Source organism: Podarcis bocagei, assembly GCF_964188305.1.
Source record: "Podarcis bocagei genome assembly, chromosome: 4".
In the NCBI taxonomy this organism is placed as follows: Eukaryota; Metazoa; Chordata; class Lepidosauria; order Squamata; family Lacertidae; genus Podarcis; species Podarcis bocagei.
In genome coordinates this window covers 82,732,622-82,745,647 of record NC_138128.1, presented here as the reverse complement: position 1 = coordinate 82,745,647, position 13,026 = coordinate 82,732,622, and positions in this window count along the sequence as shown.

Sequence of the window (13,026 nt, the reverse complement as noted above, 5' to 3'; positions counted from 1 at the left end):
TTATTGTTGTTAGCCGCCCTGAGCCCAGCTTCGGCTGGGGTGGGCGGGTTATAAATAAAATTTATTATTATTATCATTATTATTATATTGGGTTAATATTTATTTGTGAGTTTTTTTTAAATGCATCTTGAAATTTCCTTTTATTTCTGCTGCTGCTGCTGCTGCTAGTTATCATTAGTAAAATAAATACAAGCATCTGTTGCATGCTGACTCTTTTATGACAGCATACACTTAGAAGTTAAATTTTATAAGATCAACTGAAATGAATACAATGCGGATTACGTAAGAAGCCCACTTATACCGATTCAAACCGTGGATGCGTGGAGCACTGCAGTGTTTTAGTGCACTACAGTGGTGCCTCGGGTTAAGTACTTAATTTATTCCAGAGGTCCATACTTAACCTGAAACTGTTCTTAACCTGAAGCACCACTTTAGCTAATGGGGCCTCCTGCTGCTGCTGCGCCGCCGGAGCACGATTTCTGTTCTCATCCTGAAGCAAAGTTCTTAACCTGAAGCACTATTTCTGGGTTAACAGAGTCTGTAACCTGAAGCGTATGTAACCTGAAGTGTATGTAACCCGAGGTACCACTGTAATAATAATAATGATGATGATGATGATGATGATGATAATAATAATAATAATAATAATAATAATAATAATAATAATAATATTCTTATTTATACCCCATCCATCTGGCTGGGTTTCCCCAGCCACTCTGGGCAGCTTCCAACAAAGATTAAAAATACATTAAAATATCACACATTAAAAACTTCCCTAAACAGGGCTTTATGTTTTTATTTATGCACAGAGTAGCTTTGAACTGGTTGCACTTTCTAGTATGAAAATTGCCATGCTTTGTGACTCCCCCCCCCCCAACGTGGACATTTTCCATTGTTCTCAACGGATAAAATTTAATTACCATGGAGACTGGCCTTTTCAGTTGGGTATATGAGTCGCAGAAATGCATATAGGTATGGCAATTGATGTTGAAACTGAAATGTTCCATTGAAAATATTGATTTGTGTATAAGTGTGTGCAAAAAGCACTTGGGGGACAGAAAAATGATAAATAAGGTAATCCATAAGTGCCAGTCTGGAGGACAAAGCTTTCAATCCTGCATCATCACATTACATGCATGTCCTTGACTTTTGATGAACAGAAACTCACTTGGCCTCAGTACGTTAACCCTCCAAGCCAAACATTGCATTGCCGCCATCTGGAACTCAATGGACTGAATGATGTTGTCCCTTTAGTGGGTGAAAAGAAATGCACAATTTTTAAACCATGGTACCTTTGCACTCTATGTGAGAGTGTGTGTGAGCCAGTGTGGTGTAGTGGTTAAGAGTGGTAGACTCGTAATCTGGTGAACCGGGTTTGCGTCCCCGCTCCTCCACCTGCAGCTGCTGGGTGACCTTGGGCTACTCACACTCTCTGAAGTCTCTCAGCCTCACTCACCTCACAGAGTGTTTGTTGTGGGGGAGGAAGGGAAAGGAGATTGTTAGCCGCTTTGAGACTCCTTAGGGTAGTGATAAATATCAAATCCAAACTCCTCCTCCTCCTCCTTCTATGTGAGCTGCAGTGCATCAGGGAAGTTGCTATTTTACGCTACTGGCATGGCACAGACTTGCAAACACACACACACAACCAACTTTACTCAGCTTCCCAGAAGAAATAACCCAAACAAGAACCTTTGTCCAGTCCCGCCCCACCATGAAATAAAGAAAACTTTCCAGAACCCTCTTGAATTAATCAGAACAGGAAAGATCTCTACACATCGGATCAATGCTTTCTGTACTAAGAAATGCAAACTGACAAGTCTGACATTCTTGAAGACCCCCATACCATAGGCCAGCCTTTCCCAAATTGGTGCCCTCCCAATGTTTTGAGCCACAGCTCCTGCCGGCATGTATAATGTCCAGAGATGATTGCAGCCACACTTCTTAGGCTGGCACTGTATGGCCTTCTCTGGTGTCCACAGCTGTTTGCATTCAGAGGCCTCTGGGCAGGGAAGTTCTATCTAGTTATCATGACTAATTGCTGCTGGGAGGCCTCCCGTCCATGAATTCATCTAATCTTTTGTAAAAACTAGTGACCATTAGCACAGCTTGCGATCGTGAATTCCATCACCACTGCCACAGTTAGATTACTGTATTCCTCTTTAAATTATAGTAATTGTTCAAAAATGTGCAACTATGCATATAAATCAGCACATGCAAATGTTATGTAAATCTGTGTCCTCCTTTGGGGTGATGCATACTCCCCCCTCCCCCTTTTGCGGCTGTGACGGAGGAATCTCCAAGTGGACAACTTATTTTCCAGGCTGACAAACTCCTTCCAGGAATATTTTTCTCCCCCCATTTCTGTTTAGTTAAGGCAAAAAATACTGAGCTCAGAACAGGAGTTGCTATATTTGTGGAAACTCCGTGCATGCTATTTTGTCCCTGTTTTGCATTTTTAGCACATCATATTAATACACTTCCCAACACAAAGATCTATTAAACATTTTCTGTAGGGAAGTCTTGGAGTTCACTGCTTTAATCTTCCGTTTGAAAGCAATCAAGAGCTGCATTCATTTGATATGGGGCTTGGTTTCAATTTACTTGTCTCTCACGTTGGCATTCGCCATTTCTTTTTTTGCAGCGGAGGAAATGCTGGTCTGAATGGTTATGACGGTCTAGCAATGAGCATTTCATTGGAAAAGCCATTAAGTAATTAAGGAGGAAGCTCTGCTGCCACTATTCCCCAGTCACAAATTAATATTGCAACTAATAATCTACCTGAACTATTTTCAGTTAGAATCCTATGCATGCTTATGTAAAACTAAGAACCAATTAATTCCATAGAAGTAGCCAACTTGTGTGTGCGTGTGTGTCCCCCGTCCCCCTGCTCTGCCCCATTTTATGTACAGAAACTGACTGGGCTGAGAGTTGAATCTTACTTTAATCCTGGCAACAGGATATTGTCTTCCAGTGGACCAGAGGGCAGCATCATAGTTTAGGGTGTGCATGGCAGGCCTGTAGCAAACTTCACTCTGATCTACAATAAAGGCGGATGGTTGAGGGACTCTGGAGAAATGCTGACAAGGGGGGAGCTTAAGCTGTTGCACCCCCCTCCCAGCATCTGCCACCTGAAGGGGTTGCCTCACTCCACTTAATGGTAGGGCCAGATGTGTCTGAACAGCATCCTTCTTCATTATTTAGACTCTGATGGTAGTTGACAGTTTATAATTGATGCTGTTTCATGGTTGACAATTGCCAAGATCCAGAGAACAAAGAGTTGCTGATAAGTATAAGGCATTCAAATTTAGATTTTTTTTGAGACAAAATATTCACATTCACATATCAGTTGTCAAAATACTTCTGAATATTAGAGAATATTCATTTCAGCTCAACCAGTGTTAAAAACTGAGATATGAAAGCTAGGAGCTAAATGGCACCTTCAACCTAGGTTGTGGATGTAACAATGGAACGTCTAGGCACACTTTTTTTGTAACAATAATACAAAGCTGAAAAGGTGTGAACCGCAGCTAAAATATTTTGTTCATTTTTCACATGGTCTAGTCCTTTCCCTGCCCGCCCCCCTAATGTTCTTAAGAGAGTATATATTCTTCAGTCTTCAGATTGTAGCCGGAAGTGGGGTGGCAGAAAAAGGTCCTCATTTCCTTCCGCTCTGCAGTTTTAATCTGAAATCTTAGGTGAAGTACTGTGCCCAGAGCTCAGAAACTGCTTGCACTAATGAAATTCCCTGTCGCAAAATGCGCCTAGAACAATGGATGTTTCGAACACAGAGCTCAACGGTTTGTGGATTGTCAACTTCTAGAAGCATGGGTACCTTTAACGGAATGATGTCCCCATTCTAAGCTGCCCAAACAGCGGAAGCCTTGTGGTGTAGTTTGTCCTTTTGATCTTGCAAACTACCATTTTGATTTTGCTTCCCATCGTGCTTCTTTATGTAAGCTCAGTGAAGGAATAAACCTCAGCCCAGAAATAGTTAGTATTACTAGGCCCCACTGAAACCAGCCAGATGGCCTTCAAATTACAAAATCAAACTTGAAGAGGGGAGATTGAAGTACAGAGCGGGAGAGAGGGAGGAAGAGAATTGTAAATATGTGTTTTGCCTCTCAAAATGGATAGAGAAACAGGAGCTTGTCTTCTTTGATCTAAGGGTTTTTATAACTATATGTAGCCTACTTTTAAAGGCTAACACCCAAGGCTGCGTCTGATATCAGGCAGTTCTTAATGAGTAAATAAAATTTGCCCTATTAATTTGTTGTTGTTGTTGTGTTCTCCTTTTAACACACAGACACAAAACCCCTCTGCTAAAGGAAGGCTCTGACAACCCCACAACCTCTCCTCCCTGCTCCTGATTGCAGTCCAGCCAGGCATGCAATAAAAGGCATGACAAAAAGCAAGATGGAAAATGTCAGTCTATGTCAGCTGAGAGAGAAAGAGAAGAATGGGAAATTAAAGAAGCTACAGTCTGGCATATTTCTTTATATGCAACAGAAGGTTTACTGTTCTTTCCATCTCGACTGCAGACAGAACAAGTTCATTTAGAGACTTCTGTCTCATTTCCCCTCCCTGCATTACTTGAAGGAAAGTCATTTCATAAATTAACACCTTAGAGGAGTTGCATTCTTCAGTTGTCTGAAATGGCTCTGGATTGTAGAGTGGCACTGCGAGGTCAGAAATGTCACATGGCAGACAGTGGCACTGATATTTCATTTGCAACTGTAAAAGGCAAATTGAATGTAAGCCCAGTTTGAGACTGTTACCTTCCCATGCTGGGAAGAACAGAGTTTGCTCAATGGCCTCATCCTCTTCCTCACATTAGTCACTTGACCCTACCATGTTGTAGGGGGGAGATCTGGTGTGGGGATGCTACACAATATATCAGGCACCCTGCCTAATTGTTTGACCAGGTTCCTAAACTGCACTAGGAGCCTATGCATTCATCACAGGCTCACAGCTTCAGTATAGAGGTGCTCCTTGAATTAAATGCTTCTCTCTGAAATGATGGCAACAATTTTATAGATGCTTAGGAGGAAGCACCATGGAACACAGTGGGAATTACTTCTGTGTAAATATACACAGGAATTGCACTGTCAGTCTCCTTTACTAGTTTCAGAATGTAGCAAAACATCAAGCCGTTTAGCTTCTAAGGCAACTGGTGTGTGTGTGTGTGTGTGTGTGTGTGTGTGTGGTGGGGGGAATGAAGAGCAAACATTTAATTATTTTCAAAGCTCTAATAATTAGGTAGGCACATAAAAAGATTTAATTTCATTTCCCAGCTCTATATTTCTTCCTTTATATACTTTCTTTTTCAAAGTGCAATCCTATTTTCATGAAGACTGATCAATTATGATATTGCTTAATAACTTTGTTGGGTATTTTTCAGCCACAAGGGCAATAGCAGTAGGTGCTATAGCATTTCAAATAGGAGTTCAATTAACAGCTTTATCGGCTAAGCCATTATTACTATGAGCTAATGCTTTTGCATCACGTTGAAGGTTTCCATTAGTAAAACTTGAAATTAACCGCAACATTTAAATATTTAAAGAAACTTTCTAGACAGTGATTCTAGCAAGGGAAAGAATGGGGTGGGGTTTTTTCCCAAGGAGTTGAGCTGCAAGCTCTAATTGGCTTAATCAGAAGATTAATCAACTTTAATTAGTGAGACTGATGAAGGAGATTTTTTAGCACTGCAAGTACTTAAAAGCACAATTTTGAGACTATTTTGGCTTGGGTGTGCTACTGTAATAGAGCAGCCTATCACAGCTGTTATGGAAGGTCACTGCACTTTTTTCATATAGCAAAGTTTTATTTGAATGGTTACCATCTATACTTCTGGCATTTCATTTCCCTCAGATCTCATTGCTTACAATACCCCTCCCCAAATCTGTGTATATATACTTCCAGTGGAGGATAACACATTACACATCAGAAGAAGTGAATTCTCGTCAGGGTTGTGGATGAAAGATGTTTCCATTGCAGGGAGTTGGTATAGATGATCCTTGGGGTCATTTCCAACTCTCTACTTCTATGATTCTTGTCTACAAAAGCTTATGCTATAAATAAATTTGTTAGTCTTCAAGGTGCCACAAAACCCCTTGTTGCTTTTGAGGCAACGAACATTCATGGTCGCCCCTCTGGAAGTTATTCCAGGCAGCAGTTTTCTACAAGATTTCTAAAGACTTTTATGGTAAATCAGATCTCACAGTACTGTCATATCCAGATTTATTTTACCCCCCCCCCATCTTCCCGATAAAACAGATTTCTGCAGAAAAATTCAGCTAAGCAATTATTCTGGGTGGTATTCAACTAAGTTTTACAAGAATAAACCCCCTGAAATTAATTATCATGACTAAGTTAGGCCCACTAATTGCAATGGATCTATCCTGAGTAAAACTTAGTTGAATACCACCCTGTGTTCTTAACATATGCCAAGGTCCGTATTGTTAAAGCTATGGTTTTCCCAGTAGTGATGTATGGAAGTGAGAGCTGGACCATAAAGAAGGTTGATCGCCGAAGAATTGATGCTTTTGAATTATGGTGCTTAAGGAGACTCTTGAGAGTCCCATAGACTGCAAGAAGATCAAACCTATCCATTCTTAAGGAAATCAGCCCTGAGTGCTCACTGGAAGAACAGATCCTGAAGCTGAGGCTCCAATACTTTGGCCACCTCATGAGAAGAGAAGACTCCCTAGAAAAGACCCTGATGTTGGGAAAGATGGAGGGCACAAGGAGAAGGGGACGACAGAGGACGAGATAGTTGGACAGTGTTCTCGAAGCTACGAACATGAGTTTGACCAAGCTACGGGAGGCAGTGGAAGACAGGAGAGCCTGGCGTGCTCTGGTCCATGGGGTCACGAAGAGTCGGACATGACTAAACGACTAAAAACAACACTTGTGATGTGTAGGAGAGCAATTTAACTATCATTACTGTCAACAGGGAATTCACAGGTTTTTTTCCCTTTACATACGGAAAGAGTTTTCAACTATCATCATAGTCCAGTAGAAGCATGGCTGAGGAACATTCTCCCAAAGATGAAACTCACAATTGTGAAAGTTCAAAGTAGAGGCAATACGAACTATCAGAGCCAGGAAGACTGTCATTGTACTTTAACTCCTAAAAGTAGTGGGTCTCAGGAGAACAAAGCACTCTGTCCCAGAGACAGGCATGCAGATGCTTAGTGGACAGACAGAAAAGGATTAGCAGGAGAAGGAAAGCAGGACGTACCTTTAAAATATCAGCAGCAGAAACAGATTTTCTTACCTGAATGATTGATTAGTTATATTTGTTAGATGCCTCATAAAATGAATTCTCTAGGCATCGTAAAAGATTCAGTGAGAACCATAATAATGCAGCAAAAGGCCCCAAGATAAAACCCAAATACGAAAAGCAATACAATATAGTACAAATCACAGGATCTGAAAACAACCAGCAAATACAGGGACTAAAGCAGAAGATCTTGGAGAACAAAAAATGTCTTAACCTGATACAGTTAGAGCAAAACTGTGGTCACCAGGCAAGCTTCCCTGAGGAGAGCATCCCATAGACATAAGACCATAGCTAAAAAGGCCTACAGAGAAAGGCCTCCACAGATAACTGTAAAGTACAGGGAAGTACTTATAGGAGCAGGCATATTATCAGTATTAGTATTTTTAAAGTAGGAAGAATCAGACTTCCAGGCAGCAAGTCTGATGGCCACCACTTCCTCTTGCCCCATTAGAGTGGTGGTGGGGAGTCAACTCCACCTCCTCAGAGGGTCAGATTTGTCCTTGAGGTGTTACATTGCTAATCCCTGTAGTATGTAGAGGACAACAACTACTTTACACTCAAGAGTTAAGGAGTCAACTAATCCATGGTTCTTCAAGGTGTTGCTACTGAGAGGAGGGAGTAAGATCAAAGCACACACAATGGCATAGCCAGCCAGAACACAAGGTCTAATAAATTCTCCCTTGTCCAATTTAATCACCCTTGCTTTTTGCTTTTTTTGTCCTGGAGTAGCAGTGAATCCTATGGGCAAATTTGCTATTGCTAAGCCTTAGAGAACCATTGAGCATAAACATATTCACATACTAATTGGTGTATAGACAGGTAGAGAAACGTTTAATTACATGAGTGTCACATCTCATTTGGTGTCTTTCCAGATAGCCAAGAGCAATTACTCCAGTAAAAGGTAATGGCTGCCACCCAGCACCCATTCAAGTCAAGGGTAAAACTCCCATGGATTTTAATGGAGCTGGATTGCACTCTCTGTTTTTATTTCGCTGCACATAATTATCATATCTATCCATTTGGATTTTAATGCTGCATTATTCCAAGATTAAGAACAGGAAATAACAGTTTTTGATTTTTTGGAAGAAGAAAAAAACTGGATTACTCCCTCTCTGAAGGCTTACATGTTTTAGACTCTAAAATTTAGAGAAATAAAGGAGTCAAGAAAAAGATAGATTAAATTATGTTCCCATCAACCTCAACTCCACCCTGCTTCCACACAACCCAATAGTTGTGTGCTACTCACAGGTTGCAACATGCAGTCATAAACATTTGACATCGAATGCCAGAAATTATGATGAACCACTGCTTGCTTCCATACAGCATCTTGGAAATACTGCAGGACATATTGTTATGTTTAAATATCTGGGGTTGCCTGCAGATGCTAGTGGTCAACAAGACTGACAGTAAGAGCTGTTCGACAGTGGAATTTGCTGCCAAGGAGTGTGGTGGAGTATCCTTCTTTGGAGGTCTTTAAGCAGAGGCTTGATAACCATATGTCAGGAGTGCTCTGATGGTGTTTCCTGCTTGGAAGGGGGTTGGGCTCGATGGCCCTTGTGGTCTCTTCCAACTCTATGATTCTATGATTCTATGATTCTATGATTCTAAGACATTTTGGCATCTGAGGTGAACCACAAATAGCACCTCTCCCTCGGCAGAGAAGAAAGGGTGAGTTCCCAATCTGCATTGGGAACAAGGGGGCGGGATAAAGATCTACAACAGGAACAAGAGGGTGAGGGAATATCTGCCTTAAGAAAAAGCGGGGAATCAAATCAACCTTATCCGATGGCTGAACTGGGAATCAAAGGTCGTCATGAGGGGCAAATGGGCCCACTCTGAATCAAGCTGGTTGCATGCAGATGCCAGAATACTCCAGAGGGCAGCCCCCACCATTTCCTCCCTAGGGGTAGGGGAGATCAGCTGTCTCTCCTATTAACCAAGAGACCTCAGTAGGGGTGGCATTGGGGGGGTGGGCTGCAGAAAAAGGTGGCAAATATTGTCTTCACGGAGCGTGCCACAACAGCAAGAGCTGGCAATGCATTCCTTGTAGGCTGTATCTGCTGCCCATGTGGATCCTGCCACCCAAAGCAGTCACTTCATCTTGCCTTATGAGTGGGCCTGCCCTGGTGGTAAGAGATGATTGGAATTGGCCAAAGATTAGAAACCCCTGATCTGTTGCATCCGGGCATGTGTTCTTGTAAGTTTGACAAGTACCTCCTAGTGGAGTTCAAGGACCTAGCTATTATTGCACATACTGTGGTAACTTCTTGACATTTCCTGTGTGCTCTGCATGGGCTAGCCTTGAAGACAGTTCTGCAAGACCACATAGTATGCATAACATTGATTCTTTCTGACATGCATTTCTTCCCAATTTGTGTCTGAGCAAGGGGCTACTTTGGTGACCTAAAGAACCCCCAAAGACCTAATACACACTAAAGGGAGACTAAATCAAATTCTTAGCTCCATAGTCCTCTTATTTCAATACTTAAATTCAATATTCTCCTTTTGCTTATATTTCAACATTTCCTCACCTTTCCCCAATACTGTAAACTCAGACAAAAAAGAGAAGAAAAAGTAGGTGTAAGCTACCCACTTGTTCTGCCAGTAGCTGACATGAGTGACATACCCTTCAAGTGTCCCAATTTTTCCTGGACATCCTAGAATTACAGAAGCCATCCGGCCTCTGGTTTGATCCCAGAATGTCCTGGGCTGCTTGTAAGTAAGAAGTCAGGCAGGTGGTGGCTGGCTGAAGGCAGAAAGAAGTTGGTGGGGCAGTTTCCCATTTGCCCTAACAAGCCAGCCACCACTGTCATTCTGTGAATTGCAGTCACTGGGCTGGAATGCGCAACATGTAATTGGAGCGGCATTAGCGGACAATCAAGCTGATCAGACTTCTCTTATTGTGCTGATTTCTTACAGCTGGACAGAATCCTGAGTGGGTTTGACCGAGGCAATGCCCAGTCCAGTCCTCTTCCCTCCCTAGTCACTGCCATCCATTCCAGTCTTTTATTAAAGGCTCATCAATCTTCCATGAAATTGCAACGTAGAAAAATGTTTCCATCTATTCCCGGGTAGTTATTTGCAACAGACAATATCTTTGGCAAACTTAGCTGGTGTTTCTGCTGTCATTTGTTCATGGTCCAAAATTTGTTAAAGTGTGCTTTGTTGGGATTTTGTAAATAATTCTCTCCCTACGAATGCCCACATTAGGAAATGCCATGCAATATCCATTTTGTTAAAGGGAAAGGTTTGTGCTAATTCATAGGATAAGCACAAGCTGTTATTTCCCAACTGTTATTCCTGGAATTATTATTATTATTATTATTAGTAGTAGTAGTAGTAGTAGTAGTAGTAGTAGTTGTAGTACCCAGCGTTTTGCAGCATGAAAGGGACAGATTACTGTCTTTGCCCATAATACATACCACAGTAGAGTGCTTGATAAATATGGAATGATTTATGTCATTGCCCTTCCCACCGCCACTGCCATGTGGGTCTCAGAAGATTTCCCATGATGGAATGCAGTTCTAAACCTTAAGAAGGGTCCTTATTGTTCTTCTAAATAAATTTGTACTCAACTTTCTTGTAATGCTCCTGTGCCATTTTGACTTTTCAATAATGTCACACAAAAATATGCTAAAAATAATCTACCTTCTTACTTACCAAAACCAACTTTTCAGAAATCTCCCCCCTCATCCAGGTTCATATCTATTTCTGTGTTCATTTAGTTATAAAGGAGTTTATCCATATATACCAGAAATAAGGATGCATTTTTGGATATTTTCAAGCACATGAAAGTATAACATTATTTATATCTCAATTTTGATATTTATCCATTCTTTTTTGGTTGTTGCCACATCTCAACATTCCTCTAAATTAGAATGCCCATCTTTAATTATAGAGGCTAATGTTAGAAGCTATTTTCAGCCTATAGTTTTCCAGGGACACATTAATTATAAAATTAGAGTTGCAATAATATTTTTATTCTCATTATCTTTTACACCAATACCAAAGTTCATAAAGCAACTTTAGAAGATGCAAATTACGGGGTTTTTTTTGGGGGGGTTACTTTTCTTCTTTCTTTTTTAAACCTTGGCACCATCTGTAAGAAGTTTCTTGCCCCCCTGTGATAACTTTATGATTTGGGATTTCTCATCATCCCCTAGAAGCAGGAAGATCAGGACCATGGACAGCAGCATGAGATGGTCTCTTCAAAGAGCAAATAATGAGGGATGGAGAGCAGAGGGAACTGTCTGAGGCATGCAAGCTGCCCTGTGCCTCCTAAGCTAACCAGCTCCCTGCAGATATGGCAGAGGACTGTCTTGTTGCCAGTGATAAACTAAGAGACAACTGCTAGTTGGCTTTTGCACATGGAATGGGAAAAGCACCATCTTGCCCCTTGCCTCAGGCGGGCCTTGAGAGAGAGATCAAGATCTGTTATAACCCAGATGTCATGGTCCAAATTAAGCTGTTCTCATCTAGGATCTGTTTAATGATACAGCAATTGACAGTGGACTGACTAACGGTTACACTTCTGTCAACCTCAGCATCTGAGCTCCCCATGCCATGCAGCTGAATGCCATGAGGAGTTCCACATGGGCAGTGAGCCAGAAGCATAGGCAAAGGTTGCTCTAGCCAGCAGAGATGTCTATAGCGGGACTCCCACTTTGACCATTAGTCTGCACCAAAGGAGATGGAAAAGCACACAAACACACTCGGTACATATGCCTGGTTGTCATTTCCTTTGGCAATGAAACAGATGTCTAATTTATTAACTGCTCTATCTGCAAAATACAAACTGCCCGCTCCAAGTATTCTAAGGCAGGTGATTTACCTGACCACTATGGTAAACAGAGGAGGAAATGTTGTTCTTTCTTGGGGGAGGGGGCGGGGGCAGGAAGAGAGATGTTTCAGTCCATGGCCTCCTAATCCCCTCTGATCTCCCTTAGAAACCAACCCTTCTGAATGATGTCCAGAGCATTCACAAAGTTTCTTGTTTGTGCAAATAGTGGCTGGGTCAGGGCAAATGAACCCGGGACAGAAATAGAATCTGAACCCAAGACTCCCAGATCCAAGTACATCTTTTTGGCTGTCGGCCCACCCAGCGGCTGCGCTTTCATTTCTCAGCCACAGATTTCCTTTTGATAGTGAAAGAAGGCAAATGCAAGCAGAAGCAAGAATGGATTCTGGAATAACATCACTTTCATAAAGAACAAAAACCACCACAACAAACACTTCTCGCTGACCTTTCCCCTGTTTCATTTCTGATTCAGTTGTTTCTTTTCTGATTCATGTTTCTTAATGTGACATTTTGCAATATTTTTAAGCAATAAGCAAATAACCGCTTAAAATATTGCTGCTCCATTATATACAAGGTGCCAGAATAGTGGACAATTTGAATAATGAAACAACCATATTCTTAAGAACTGGAGAAGATGGGGTTCCTATATGTCTGGATTTTCCCAGGCATTGATGTCTGGGGTGAATTTCCGAAAGGTGGTACTTTGTCCTGGATCTTAGACCCAATTTGGGGGGTTGAAGAAGATCAGGCTAGTCAAGACTTCAAGCTCCGTTGCAGGGTCTCTCTGCTTTTTCAAATTTTGAACATTTGTCTTTGGCTTTAACAGTAAAAGGCAAGTATCCTTCATTTTTTAAAAGACAGTTTATAAATAGATCTGAAGACAGAACATCCACAAAGCTGGTTATGTTTGCTGTATAGTTATTAGAGCTTTAAAACAAAAAACAGA